We start from the raw sequence: 13,397 nt of genomic DNA on the forward strand, positions 1-13,397 counted from the left end.
TTTTCTATATAGTTCTGGCAATGTGCGGATCCGCAAAATGCGGAAAGCACATTGCCGTTGTCCGTGTTTTGCGGATCCGCGGTGTCCGTGTTTTGCGGATCCGCGGATCCGCAAAACACATACTGACGTCTGAATGGAGCCTTACAGGGGGGTGATCAATGACAGGGGGGTGATCAGGGAGTCTATATGGGGTGATCACCCCCCTGTAAGGCTCCATTCAGACGTCCGTATGTGTTTTGCGGATCCGCAAAACACATACGGACGTCTGAATAGAGCCTTACAGGGGGGTGATCAATGAGAGGGGGGTGATCAGTGACAGGGGGGTGATCAGGGAGTCTATATGGGGTGATCAGGGGTTAATAAGGGGTTAATAAGTGACAGGGGGGGGTGTAGTGTAGTGGTCCTCTGGTGGTCGATCCAAGCAAAAGGGACCACCAGAGGACCAGGTAGCAGGTATATTAGACGCTGTTATCAAAACAGCGTCTAATATACCTTTAAGGGGTTAAAAAAATCGGATCTACAGCCTGCCAGCGTATGATCGCCGCTGGCAGGCTGCAGATCCACTCGATTACCTGCAGTTCCTGTGTGCGTGCGTTCACAGGAAATCTTCGCCTCTCGCGAGATGACGCGTATATGCGTAACTGTGCCTGAGTGAGCCGCCTCCGGAACGCGATCCTGCGCTAGGCGGTCCGGAGGCGGTTAAAAGTTTCTATCATATCCCCTCTGTCTCGTCTTTCTTACAAGCTATACATGTTAAGGTCCTTTAATCTTTCCTGGTAAGTTTTATCCTGCAATCCATGTTCTGGTTTAGTAGCTCTTCTCTGAACTCTCTCCAAAGTATCAATATCCTTCTGGAGATATGGTCTCCAGTACTGCGCACAATACTCCAAATTAGGTCTCACTAGTGCTCTGTAGAGCGGCATGAGCATCTCCCTCTTTCTACTGGTAATGCCTCTCCCTATACACCCAAGCATTCTGCTAGCATTTCCTGCTGCTCTATGACATTGTCTGCCTACCTTTAAGTCTTCTGAAATAATGACCCCTAAATCCCTTTCCTCAGATACTGAGGTTAGGACTGTATCACTGATTTTATATTCTGCTCTTGGGTTTTTACGCCCCAGGTGCATTATCTTGCACTTATCAACATTAAATTTTAGTTGCCAGATTTTTGACCATTCCTCTAGTTTTCCTAAATCCTTTTCCATTTGGTGTATCCCTCCAGGAACATCAACCCTGTTACAAATCTTTGTGTCATCAGCAAAAAGACACACCTTACCATCGAGGCCTTCTGCAATTTCACTGATAAAGATATTAAACAATATGGGTCCCAGAACAGATCCCTGAGGTACCCCACTGGTAACAAGACCATGGTCTGAATATACTCCATTGAATACGACCCTCTGTTGTCTGTCCCTCAGCCACTGCCTAATCCATTCAACAATATGGGAGTCCAAGCCCAAAGACTGCAATTCATTGATAAGCCTTCTATGTGGGACAGTATCAAAAGTCTTACTAAAGTCTAGATAAGCGATGTCTACTGCACCTCCGCCATCTATTATTTTAGTCACCCAATCAAAAAAATCAATAAGATTAGTTTGACATGATCTCCCTGAAGTAAACCCATGCTGTTTTTCATCTTTTAATCCATGGGATTTCAGATGTTCCACAATCCTCTCCTTGAGTATGGTTTCCATTAATTTTCCCACTATTGATGTCAGGCTTACTGGCCTATAGTTGCCCGATTCCTCCCTACTACCTTTCTTGTGAATGGGCAAAACATTTGCTAATTTCCAATCTTCTGTGACGACTCCTGTTACCAGTGATTGGTTAAATAAATCTGTTAATGGTTTTGCTAGTTCGCCGCTGAGCTCTTTTAATAGCTCTGGGTGTATCCCATCAGGCCCCTGTGACTTATTTGTAATAATTTTAGACAGCTGACTTAGAACCTCTTCCTCTGTAAAGACACATGCATCACACATGCATCAAAAGATTCATTAGTCTTCCTTCCTAACTGAGGTCCGTTTCCTTAATTTTCCTTTGTAAAAACTGAACAGAAGTATTCATTGAGGCAGTCAGCTCATTCTTTAGGCTACTTTCACACTAGCGCTGTTTAAATCCGGCATTCAATTCCGACACCGGAACTGCCCGCCGGATCCGGAAAAACGTGTGAAAACGGATTACATTTGAATCCTGATCAGGATTTTGATCACAATAAAAAAAATGCATTGGAAAAAACGGATCCGCCATTTATGGACTTTAACTTTTTTTAACATTTTTCGGGTTTAACATGCAAAAGCCGGACCCGGTTTGACTGAACACATGGCGCCGGATCCAGCGTTAATGCAAGTCAATGGGAAAAAGACCGGATCCGGCATTCAGTCAAAGTGTTCAGGATTTTTGGCCGGAGGTAAAAATACAGCATGCTACGGTTTTCTGAAAAGCCTAATCAGTCAAGAAGACTGAACTGAAGACATCCTGATGCATCCTGAACGGATTACTCTCCATTCAGAATGCATTAGGATAAAACTGATCAGTTCTTTTCCGGATTTGAGCCCCTAGGACAGAACTCAGCGCCGGAAAAGAAAAATGCTAGTGTGAAAGTACCCTTATTGTAAAGGGGGAATATTGATCACCAATATTTATGCAAATATCAATAATTAATATTCATAAACGGGAGGAGCTGTCTGGTGATAACTCCGCCCACTTATGCCTTTATATAATAACAATACCTTTGCTATGCTTTACACTAATCACTACGCTAGCTGCAAGCGCCTTACTATCACTATACTACGGCGGCGACTACTAAAAACACCATACACTGCATTATGAACAATAAGGAATATTTATTACACAATACAATTATATCAGTCTAGCAATACGTTATATCTATATACACTCACCTAAAGAATTATTAGGAACACCATACTAATACTGTGTTGGACCCCCTTTTGCCTTCAGAACTGCCCTAATTCTACGTGGCATTGATTCAACAAGGTGCTGATAGCATTCTTTAGAAATGTTGGCCCATATTGATAGGATAGCATCTTGCAGTTGATGGAGATTTGAGGGCTGCACATCCAGGGCACGAAGCTCCCGTTCCACCACATCCCAAAGATGCTCTATTGGGTTGAGATCTGGTGACTGTGGGGGCCATTTTAGTACAGTGCACTCATTGTCATGTTCAAGAAACCAATTTGAAATGATTCAAGCTTTGTGACATGGTGCATTATCCTGCTGAAAGTAGCCATCAGAGGATGGATACATGTTCTCATTCTGTTTATGCCAAACTCGGACTCTACCATTTGAATTTCTCAACAGAAATCGAGACTCATCAGACCAGGCAACATTTTTCCAGTCTTCAACAGTCCAATTTTGGTGAGCTCGTGCAAATTGTAGCCTCTTTTTCCTATTTGTAGTGGAGATGAGTGTGGTACCCGGTGGGGTCTTCTGCTGTTGTAGCTCATCCGCCGCAAGGTTGTGCGTGTTGTGGCTTCACAAATGCTTTGCTGCATACCTCGGTTGTAACGAGTGGTTATTTCAGTCAACGTTGCTCTTCTATCAGCTTGAATCAGTCGGCCCATTCTCCTCTGACCTCTAGCATCCACAAGGCATTTTTGCCCACAGGACTGCCGCATACTTGATGTTTTTCCCTTTTCACACCATTCTTTGTAAACCCTAGAAATGGTTGTGCGTGAAAATCCCAGTAACTGAGCAGATTGTGAAATACTCAGACCGGCCCGTCTGGCACCAACAACCATGCCACGCTCAAAATTGCTTAAATCACCTTTCTTTCCCATTCTGACATTCAGTTTGGAGTTCAGGAGATTGTCTTGACCAGGACCACACCCCTAAATGCATTGCAGCAACTGCCATGTGATTGGTTGACTAGATAATTGCATTAATGAGAAATAGAACAGGTGTTCCTAATAATTCTTTAGGTGAGTGTATATTCATGGATCAATGGATATGAATATATATACATATAGATGTACACACCGCAGTACAGAAACAGTACTACAATAAACACAATACAAGCCTAACTACACTACACAATCCCAAATTCCACCCCACATACTATCTATACATTACAATAATACATTCGCATACTCACAAATATCAGTAACCCACCCGCCTGACTAATCACTGTCCCTACGGGGTACGACGAGGGTTACCGGTGGTCTTACAGGGGTGTAAGCCGACCACAAACACAAAGGGTTAACAATGGGGATCATATCAGAACTGTACAGCAATGCAAGGGTAAATACCCTGCAAGTGTACAGTGAGGGGGGGGGGGGTGTGGCAGGGTTTGAGCAGGGGTTACCACCAGGGGTTAATCAGGGTAGGGAAAGGGTTACACGGTGGAGATACAGTGGGGGTCATCAGGGGGGTGTAACTGAACCACAAATACAATCAGGGGAACCAGTGGCACAGGATCAGGGGTACAAACAAGGATACAATAAGGCAAGGGTTTGGGGGATCAGGGTGTCCAGTAACACGGCAAGGGTAAATCAGGGCCCAGGGTCAAGGGTTATAAGGCAGGGCCCAAGGTGCACATCAGGGTCAAATATAGGGGTTACAGGACCAGGGGTGATACTTAGGCCTTATCCAGGTGGTCATCATGGAGCTCCTCTCTCCCATGCGTCTCTGAATCTAGTCTGGTTGCAAGAGAGGGCACCTCTGTCCGGTTTGGGGTTTATTAGCCCAAAAGCAACCCCCTCCTCCTTCCTCAGGCATGTGACATCATAGTGTGCCTTAGTCCTCCCCCCTAGTCCCAAAAATGCAGGGAGTAATGGGCAAGGCCATGGGGCAGAGGTGTGGAAAAACAGGTATTTGATGTCTCTGATTAGAAGGTCCCCTCACAACGGTGCCACAGAGTCTGATTGCTTTGGGCCTGAACAAAAGGGGACTAGATGCTAATCAGCTGTTATCCTACAGGCTATCAGCACAAGTTTTTCTCTAAACAACTCTGTTGATAACAGTTGGAATTGCATATATGCATATATATATCCACAGATGCTTGGGGCACATCTATAAACACATACAAAACCGGGGGTATGAATGGGCAGCAATAAGCCCACATACATACTGTCATGCTGACATAAGTGTATATACATAGACACATGTGCAAATACATACACACATATCTATATATACACACACCCTCGCATATATCTGGGGCATCACATACAGGGGACATGCATATGTCCCCACTTGCCATACAGGGCCAATATATACACGGTCATACAGGAAATATATACTAACTATAAGGGGACACATATAAGGGGGCACATATATATACTAATATAAGGGGGATTATAAGGGGGCACAGCTTCCAGGGACCACATATTTCCCACAAGGGCCACCATGAGCCCCTGGGGATCACCATGGGCAGACGTGCGCAGATGCTTGGCACATCTGCGCACATCACCCCATGATGCAGTGGTTAATGTATGCACATATATACCATACATGCCCGCACGTGTCTCAACCGTTCCTCAACACTTATCTTCTTCCATATACCTTCCTTCTTTTGTTTTTAATTTGGTAATTCCTTGTTTTAGTTTCCTTCTTTCATTTATGTATCTGAAGAATGCCTTATCGCCTTTTTTCACTGACTGAGCTTTCTCTTCTGACTGCGCTTTAGAAGCTCTTATAACTTGCTTGGCCTCTCTCTGCCGAATCTTATAAATAAATCCAGGGGACATTAGGCGTTCTTATTACTACTGGGGGATCTATAACAGGGATCTGCATTATTTCTAATAAGAGCACTATGGGGGCCTTATTTCTACTGGGGGCTCTGTGAGGGTATTATTAATACTGGAGGGCTCTTCTACTAATGGAGGCACTCTTGTGGAGCATTATCACTGTTGCATCCAGTAGGGGGCAGTATTACTAATGAGAGCATTCTAGAAGGGAATTACTATTGGTGGGACTATGAGGAGTACTGTTACTATGGGGGGTACTCATTTTTCTTCAGGATAGTATTTGGGGGTACAGAAAAGTAAGGAAGCTAAGATGTCTGTGCATCACACTCTGCAGAGACGAGGCCGCTGAGAGAAGTGTCCGGACCAAATAGAGAAGATGATGACAGAGGAGATCTACATCAGAGGAAACGTCACCTGGGAGGCTCTGGATGTGAGAGGTATGTGCTGCTGTATAGCAAGTACAGTAAAATGTCTTCAGTGCTAGTGTTTGCAGGGGGGGAAGGGGATGCGGTTGTTCAACTTAGAGAATTGGGCCATATGCATTGGTGCTTGATCTTTTGGAGACCCTAGCAACGGCCCTGGCCACTAGTGTAGGGAAATGTGAGTTTTGTAATGAGGTGACCAAATGCACCATTTCTGGTTGTTACAATAGTCAGCAGATGACACATAAAGGGTAACAGGATCTGACCAAGACTATTCCTCCCCTACGCTACACCCTAAGGTTACTGACCTTGACCCCTCCACTTCTGTAAAACACCAATAAACTACGTTCCCTTCAAAGAACTTCAAAGTCTTTTTCCGATTTTTTTTGTTGTCTAAACCTGAGATGCGTCTTATAATCTGTTGCATATTATACTCCGGTGTGTTTTATAAAGCGAAAAATACGGTAGATATACTTGTGTGGCCGCTGCCACATTTCAGTGGCATAGCTATAGGGGTTGCAGCGCTCATAGTTCCGACAATCCCCTAAGCCAGGGGCCCACAGGGCCTCCCTTGCCAGTAGCGCACTGCAAACTTCCATATATTTCACTTTAAAAGATGTAGTGCATCTTATTAAGCAAATACTAGTGGGCGCTCACTAGTCTGCAGGAGGCAGGGGAGGGAAGTGCTGTGAGCGCTGTACTCACCTCTCCTCTCTGGTCTCCTCCTGGCCGTGCTGCACTGTTATGACTGTGTACAGCATCAGGACGTACAGTGAGCACTATGACCTGACATTGTAAGCAGTCAGGTGACTGCAGTGCGGGCCAGAGGAGACCAGCAAGCGAGGACTGCAGGAGAGACCGCCGGACATGGAGAGAGGGGCTGAGCAGGAGAGGTCAGGTCTGAGCACCTGATATGCGGGTCTGAACATCTGATATGGGGGTTTGAGCATCTCATATAGAGGTCTGAGCATCTGATATGGGGGTCTGAGCATCTCATATGGGGTCTGAGTATCTAATATGAGGGCCCGAGCATCTCATATGGGGGTCTGAGGAATTGATATGAGGGTCTGAGGATCCGATAAGGGGGTCTGAGGATCCGATAAGGGGGTCTGAGGATCTGATATGAGGGTCTGAGGATCTGATATACGGGTCTGAGGATCTAATATAGGGGTCTGAGGATCTAATAAGGGGGTCTGAGGACCTGATATCGGGGTCTGATCAGAAAGATAGGGGGTATTTTTTTGTATTCAAAGACGTATTGGAATAGGCGGCTCTACCCATATCCCATTGGATTGGTGCTCACCTCTCGATACCCCCAATACCGTGGATCATCAATAGCAGCAAAATATAATAAAGATGAATAGGTGTCTCTTTAATAAAAAAGCTCAAAGTGCAGGAGTGGATGACTGTAATTATATATTGTAATAATCACATATAGCTAGGACCAATTATCTTAGTAAAGGGGGGCCGTCCATACTGCATGACAGCTGCTGTTGTTTTAAATTGTATTGTTTTAAGATGTGTGTTTATTTTGATTTTTATATGAATTTTTTTTTTTCTGTTTATTTTTATGGTCTATGATATGGCATTTTGATATCGCTATCCGCTGAATAAAGGTGTATTTTCTATCTATCACATTCCATGCATTTCTGGGTGTAGAGTGCCCCTCATCTTTATTATATTTGTTTGTATTGTCACACATTATAGGGGGAATTTTTGTACTGGTGCACATTATAAGGGGGTATTTTTTCTACTGGCACACATTGTAAGGAGAATTATTACTACTAGGGGACTATGGGGAACATGATTACTAGCTGTTGGGGGCACCCTGGCACAGTATCATCTTAGCGCAATAATTTTTGGGGGACATTATGGATACATTATTAGGTACATTCTTGTATATAGGAAACAGTTGTATAGTAGTTATATTATTGTACATAGGAGCCAGTATTCTAATAGTTATATTCTTGTACATAGGAAAGTATAGAAGTAGTTATATTATTGTACATAGCAGGCAGTGTTATAGTAATTATATTCTTGTACATAGGGTCAGTATTATAGTAGTATTCTAGTAGTTATATTCTTATACATAGGAGGCAGTTTTCTAGTAGTTATATTCTTATACATAGGAGGCAGTATTATAGTAGTTATATTCTTGTACATATGAGTAGTATTATAGTAGTTATATTAATGTACATAGGAGGCAGTATTATAGTAGTTATATCCTTGTACATGGGGCAGTATTATAGAAGTTTTATTCTTGTACATAGGAGGCAGTATTATAGTAGTTATATTCTTGTACATAGGAGGCAGTATTATAGTAGTTATATTCTTGTCCATAAGAGGTAGTATTACAGTAGTTATATACTTGTACATAGGAGACAGTATTATAGTAATTATATTCTTGTACATAGGATGCAGTATTATAGTAGTTATATTAATGTACATAGGAGACAGTATTATAGTAATTATATTCTTGTACATAGGAGGCAGTATTATAGTAGTTTTATTCTTGTCCATAGGGGGCAGTATTATAGTAATTATATTCTTGTACATAGGAGGCAGTATTATAGTAGTTATATTAATGTACATAGGAGACAGTATTATAGTAATTATATTCTTGTACATAGGAGGCAGTATTATAGTAGTTTTATTCTTGTCCATAGGGGGCAGTATTATAGTAATTATATTCTTGTACATAGGAGGCAGTATTATAGTAGTTATATTCTTGTACATAGGAGGCAGTATTATAGTAGTTATATTCTTGTACATAGGAGGCAGTATTATAGCAGTTATATTCTTGTACATAGAAGCAGTATTATAGCAGTTATATTCTTGTACATAGGAGCAGTATTATAGTAGTTATATTCTTGTACATAAGAGGCAGTATTATAGTAGTTTTATTCTTGTACATAGGAGGCAGTATTATAATAGTTATATTCTTGTACATAGGGGGCAGTATTATAGTAGTTATATTCTTGTACATAGGAGGCAGTATAATAGTAGTTTTATTCTTGTACATAGGAGGCAGTATTATAGTAGTTATATTCTTGTACATAGGAGAGGATAGACGTGTGCTGCTGAGCTCCCTGCAGGGAGGGGGCATGGCTTCTGACCCAGGTAGAGGGGAGAGAAGCTGGGCTGATGAGCCTGGAGTGTGGCCTGCAGTATGGAGAGGAGAGTTTGGAAATGGTGGCTGGTGAGTCTTCCGAATGCAGCAATGTTTCTGACTTGAACATAAATGTAACCAGAAAAAATGTATTAAAATTTAAAATGAAGATCCACAGATTAAGAGATGAAATTAGCAAAGAGTCTGATCCTAAAACAAAGCTGGTGAAGTGTCTGGATGATTGCACACGTGAGCTGGCTGTACTGAAGGGGAGTCTGGAGGAAGATAAATATATAATATCTAAAATACAAAACTGGCCAAGGGACAAAAAGAATTGGAGCCCAATGTGAGAAAAGGAGAGAAATTTATGGAAAAACAGAAACTGAATATGAGAATGGTTGCAATGTTGTGAAGCAGAGGAACCCTATAATATATGGGGGTGCAGAGACTGGAGGATCACAGCTCTTGTGTGAACCATGTTTGGGTTCTGAGCCATTAACCTCTGCAAATGCTGCAGAACAAAGTGTCCCAAACAGCAAGGGGTTAAGCACAGTGGACTTTGTTTGTAGCACTGATGAATTGAATTCGAGTGTCAGTCCTGTGCTTCAGCAAGAAAACTCTTTACGTGCAGATATGGTCAGTGAGACCCCGCTCAGTGCTGCGAATGACAATTTGCCCCTAATTGAACCAACGGCACAGCGTGCAGCAGAGGTTACAGACATTGTACAGGACCCTCAGCTCTCCACAGTGCAGGCAGCACAGCAGACAGGACTATGTGCAGCACCATCAGATGACCGTAAGACTGTAGCTGAGGAGAGGCCGAGTACTGATCCATCTGCTGAACAACCTCAATACAGGAACTTCAGAGGAGGAACGCAGTCAGAATCAGGTACACAGGACCAGAGGAGAACATCCCCTCCAGACTGTATATTGGGAAAGTATATATTGGGGAAGTTTAAGGCTTCTGACTGAGGTGTACGCTATGATCCATATTCCCTCCACCAGGAATTATGGCGTCAGCTTTAAGCTTCAGTACAGTCTGGATTAATTCTGGAGCATTTATAATGATTCTAAAGAGAACAAGATTTGGGAGCACCTCAAAGTGATCCAGCTGTCTAGGCCCCAGGTGGTCACGGCCACTGTCCTCTTCCAGTTAGAGGTGGTCACGCTGGCAGATCTGAAGCTCTGGCTGAACAGACCGTGTATAGTAGAAAGGCGACCAACAAAAATCTATGAGGAGGGTATATGGAATGGGGGCTACATTGTCAGAGTTCAGCTCGTCCAACACAATGGGGTGACCAGCCATCTGCCGCACTCCTTCTACCTGGGCTCTGAGAGAGAGATATGTTATTACCCTGGGCAGCCGCACCTGTGCCATAGATGTGGGGTCAGACACTTTGCCCATAGCTGCTCTCACACCAAGTGCTCATTATGTGGACAGTTGGGGCATATAAAGGACTAGTGCACAGGCCCAGTCATCTGTAACCTGTGCTTAGGACAGGGCCACACATTCCGGGACTGTCCGCACCCAGAACACAACAAGATCACTGAGGAGATGTTCACAGAAAACATGGAAGAAGAGCAGGAGGATGTTGCTTCAACTACAGATGTAGTCCCAGCAACTGTCAATCCCAATGCTGTTAGAAGGCAAGGAAACAGTGACACTGCTGTAGAGACTGATGTACCACCCATGGGTGCTGCTTCACAAATATCACCAGCCACTGAAGAGAAATTCCTTCCAAGAAGCAAAATATTTTTAAAAAATTGTCAGTAAATTACTGAAACAAAAGCTCAGCATGCCTGAAGAACCAGCTGCCATCAAAGCACCTGAACACAGGCCCTGTGTGTCTACAGAACCAGCTACCCTGCAGGGGTCACACTTGTAGAACAAACTGATCCAGTCACAGAGACCATGTCCACAGAGCCAGCTGGTCCAGCCATAGAGACCAGTGTGGATGATGATGGGTTCCAGACAGTAAAAAGGAAAAACAGCACAGTGACCAGAACACCTGAGGTATCGGTACTGGAAGTAGCTTCTGGACGTTACAGTGCACTGGGAGAAGAAGATCAGAAGGAAAAGGCACAAATGGAGCAAGTTCATTCACTCAATCCTGAGGATGACCCTCAGAAAGAGGATCTTGTTTCCTCAGTGTCCACCAAAAGATGGGGCACTACAGGTCACAGCGGTGGGAGGAGGAAAAAAAGGCCAATAAGTTTAAGTGAACTGAATAAGACTGCAAATAGTCTTTACACTGTTCACATTAAGAGGTTAAGAACAGGGGGCAGGTAAGTTTCTCAGGAGAGATCTGATGTCTTCTCATGAGTTTGCAGCCAGGAGACAAGAAGCGTCCTTCTGGTCCTTGTGCTGGAGAGAAGTGACTGTGTGATAAGATAGAAGTTGAGAAAAATAACTGCAATAATGTGTAGTGGAGGAACATCCATGTGTCAGCATTTATATAATGTTTGAGATGTAACTTTATTTTGTTTATTTTCTATGACTTTATTGTAAATATATTGTAATATTTAGTTGCTTGGTTTTAAAAATAAAAAGATCATTATAGTAGTTTTATTTGGCCGTACTTTAGTAGTTATATTCTTACAGTGTAGTAGGGAATATCTTTAATTAATAACATAAGACACATTTTTGCTTGTAATAATCTTGGTTTGTAGCTTGAATCCACATAATAACCAACACATGACTAAAGTTTCTTTTGTGAGGTTTCAGTAACAATGTAAGTGCCCCCCTGGAGGTCGCCTTTTCACAGCTTGGTAATAAATGAAGTCATCAGCTTGTATCATTCCTTCCTTGTCTGTTATGACCCAGCTGCTGACAGAAACCCTACAGTAGTGTAAATATGACATTTCTAATTTTGCAAAGACCCGTGGGTGAGCCCCTGGAAGTCAATTGTTTATTACTTCCCGTCTCGCAACGTTTGCTGATAGAGATCCTGTTATTTGAAACTTAGAGAAGTGAACTTTACTACAACTTTTCTGTCTGAATTCAGTTCTGCACTTTCCTGATGTTTTCATGTTTTTTCCTCTTTTATTGTTTCTTATAAATATTTACCCCACAAATTCCCAAATCTCTGCCAAGTAGTTATCGTCTTCTGTGAAATCTTGGGTTATACCGAGTTCTCCTTGCCTCCCACAAAAATAACAGATCCTGATAAATGACATCACAATGTCTGTGCCATCACCCAGATTTCCATAGACCCTGAAGGACTATGATTGGTAAGACACATTTATTGCAAAGTTCTGTATTGTACATGAGGCACCAATTAGTTGTACATCATGGCCCCCATAGTAATGCCTTAGCCTGCATCAATGACATACTATATATTTGCTTCTACTATACAATGAATACAATCAATACTCTGTTTTAAGGTTTTCTCCAGTGATTCCACATCACGTTTTGGAGGATTAATGAGAGTTATTGAAAGACTGCTGTTGGTTAATGCGATACTTTAAAGGGGTCTCCCCCCTCTTTTTTACATTAAACAACTCCATAATTCACAGTAAGCAGTGGAATGAGTGTAAGTACTTCTAGATGGTGTTTTTTAATGCACTGGTCGAGGAGTTCATTTTCTGTGAGTAGCATTCCTTTTTGGAGGGGGGTGGGCAGGATCCAAAGGGACGTTTATTGAATGACCTTTTACAGTTTGCTGGCATCCTTTCTCCTGATGACTTACATCTGCGGTCTCCCACATGCTTGTGGCTATGGCAAGTGTCACATAGTGGAGAAGTCTCCAGCACATCAAGCAATTAAACGCCAAGGTAATTGACATGGCAACTTTGTATCATCATAAATTCCTGTTCTAAAGCTGCTCAGTAGATTGATGGTTCAGTATTGTAAGGGCCTCCTAATATTGTTATCAAGAAAAAAAGCTGCAATTAAGGCTCGTGGCCTTTATTAAGTGCCTGGATCCAGTCCCAATATCAGAGAGAAAAGTCCACTTACAATCAAGTATACTGAAGATGGAGGTAATTGCAGGAGAGAGTTGGCGCAACTCCATTTGCTCATAAAACTTGGAGGAAAGGGCTGAGCAGGACACGTGTGTATATCCAGATAGCATCCACTCCACTGACAGATTCTGGGTGTGCATTGTTGGGACTCACAAGTGAAGTGGCCAGGAGCAGGGACTACTTTGACATTTGGATATT

The sequence above is a fragment of the Bufo bufo genome, chromosome 1 (assembly GCF_905171765.1).
Source record: "Bufo bufo chromosome 1, aBufBuf1.1, whole genome shotgun sequence".
NCBI classification, from domain to species: Eukaryota; Metazoa; Chordata; class Amphibia; order Anura; family Bufonidae; genus Bufo; species Bufo bufo.